We start from the raw sequence: 2,811 nt of genomic DNA, 5'->3' as shown, positions 1-2,811 counted from the left end.
AACAAGACTAGAGGTTGAAGACGCAGCTTGGCCGTTGGATTAACATCGAACGGTCAGTGTAGCTAGAATCATTTATTGACTAAGTTGACAAAGCCTTGCATACGCATTAACTTAGTAGGCCCACAAGTCAGCCTCCAAATCTAGTGGGTCCCAGCTAGCAGGGGGAATCAATTTTTTTCACGTAATAAGGTGGCACTTCCTTGCGTGGGAAGATGTTTTCTGGTTTTTTATTTCTTCTTTTTCGAGTTAGAATAAAAAGAAAACAATTTAGGATCTTTGGTACAATCTTTGGTACAGTTGGTGGGTCCCAGATGTCAGGGGGAGGAAACTTTTTATTTTTGCATAATAAAGGAAGCACTTCCTTGCGTGCGAAGATGTAGCTGGTGGGTCAAACCTGTAAGGGGGAGAAATTATTTGTTTTCACATAATACGGGGGCGATTGCTGCGTGCGGCCATGGGCCCTGTGGGTCCCTACTGTCAGCCAATCCACGTACATGCCTCATCCGATGGCTGTTGTTTGTTGACAAAGTTGACCACGCCGCGCCGAGAGAACCAACGCAGTGAACGATGGCGAGTATTATAAAGGGAACGATCCGGAGCCGGCGAAGACACAGCAGTGGATGCCCACTCGGGGAGGAGTACAAGGGTTCACTAGTTCGGCTGCGGCGTGAGGCTGCCATCGCCGATGAAGAACATGAGGTGTTGGTGATTAGAGGAATGGCCTTGACGACACTTGGGAGTAGAGTGGGCCGGTGAAGCCTGTGCGGCAGCAAAGCCGGCCACGGGAGGCGGTAGCAGGCGGTACCATCGGCGGTGGTTTGGGAAGCTGAAGCAAGAATATCCGAGAATGAAGAAACACAACAGCCGTTGGATGGACATCCAACAGCCATTGCTGCTAGAAACGTGTCTTCACTATAAGTTTACAAAGCCTTCCGTACGGCTTAGTAGGCCCACAAGCCTTCCGTATGCGTCACTGACCATAATTCTCAAAAAAATAGTAGGCCCACAAGTGAGCATCACATCTGTGGCAGAGAACATATAGCCCATTTGCGATTTGCAATAGTGTACAACCCATTTTTGAATTCTAATGGAATTTACTACAACCCATTTACAGTATGTTAAAATTACAACCCATTTTCTAGCGAGGACAACGAATCAATAATTTCAACCAACCTCTCAAAACAGAATTCAACCAAAAATCCCACATTTTGATGGGACCCAAAAAAATTATCCCAAAATTTGGAGTCAAATTAAATATAATTTATAAATGAATTTGTATTAGGTAAAAATCTAAAGAAATATTGTGCGCGTAATAAGTAATGAAATTAAAATTTCCAAATTCAAACAACAATATTTTTGAAACTAATTACCTACTTGGTGCGTTTTTGTATATCTACAACCCAGTTTTTATAATTACATCCCATTTATTATTTCTTCAAGCCCATTTTCTTGTTAGGCCTAATGCATCCCTCATAGGAAAGATTTACAGCCCTGCGGGGCGGAGAATAACAAGTTGACTTGGGTTGGGTATTCCGCAAAAAAAGTATAGCTGGGCTAGCCATTTTCACGTTGAAAAAATAATATATGGGCTGGATATTTGGTCGACATAAAATAATAGCCTGGGCTAGGCGGGCCACAGCCCGCCCAGTTGATACCCCGCTCCTCTGAACAACAACAAAAACATCGCTCAAAAAAACTCCTCTTACACCTAGAAAAACAAATACTGCTCAAGCTGCTGGGTCCCAACTGTCGGCCGCTCCTTGTGCAATTCTCTTGTTTATTGACTATATAGGTTGACGATGGTGTGGGACCGTGATGTCAGGAAACCAAGAGGAAGCAAAAAAATATAGTTGTATATATATATAATAAGGAGGAACTTGCGTACGTACGGCTATGGCCCTAGTGGGTCCCTACTGTCATCCAGTCCAAATAAAGTCATCTCCTAATTCCTCATGTTCGTTGACCATGTTAACAATGCTCGGCACCACGGTGAGCGCAACAACTCGAACGACGATGGAGAGGGCCTCGCGGGCCCTACGGATGGTCTGATACAGCGCCTAGTGCTCATTCAGGAAGCCAGGATCATCGAACACCTATGAGCACCTTCGAGAGACTGAGACGACATGAAACGGTAAGGCCGCGCTTGGGAGGTCTGGATTGTTCACTACAAAAAAGGCACATCCGTGACATTTTGGGACGAACGAAAAAAATCATGTCATACTTATGACACTTCTATGATGATAATTGTGACAAAACCTAGTATCATCATAGATGAGGTTGGGTCCTACTTCTATGACAAAAAGTCATGACAGAAAATGGGCTTTTTGTCCTGGGCGGGCTGGAGATGCAGTTGCATGACATTCTTTGGGCCGTCCATGACGGAAAAAACCGTGGTAGAAGCGAGGGCGAAGAAAATATTGGGGAGTTCCCAGTTACGGTGGGTTGTCAGGGGCCGAGCGATGCGTGTTTCTCTCGTACGTACGTACGTGCGTGTGTGTGAGGCATTGGGATCTAACTGGACCCGAGTGAGGCGTTGGGCTCTAACTGAACCCGAGCGATTGCACTGCAGGCTACGCGTTACTGAACCCGAGCGATCGATCGATCCCTTGCTATTAACTGAACCCGAGTGATTCCTTCGCTACTGCTGCTAACTGAAGCCGATCGATGCTGCCTCTGGATGAATAGTGAGTGTTGTTGGGGGGTTTGGATGAACAGTTCCTGATGGGGGTTGGATGAACAGGACCCCGTGGTAGTAGAAGCCGTTGCCGTTGGATGAACAGTACCCCGATCGATCGAGCCGGTGGATGAACA

The sequence above is a fragment of the Triticum urartu genome, chromosome 3, assembly GCF_003073215.2.
Source record: "Triticum urartu cultivar G1812 chromosome 3, Tu2.1, whole genome shotgun sequence".
Classification (NCBI taxonomy): domain Eukaryota; kingdom Viridiplantae; phylum Streptophyta; class Magnoliopsida; order Poales; family Poaceae; genus Triticum; species Triticum urartu.
The sequence above is the reverse complement of the archived record's forward strand: the minus strand, read 5'-3'. Positions refer to the sequence as shown.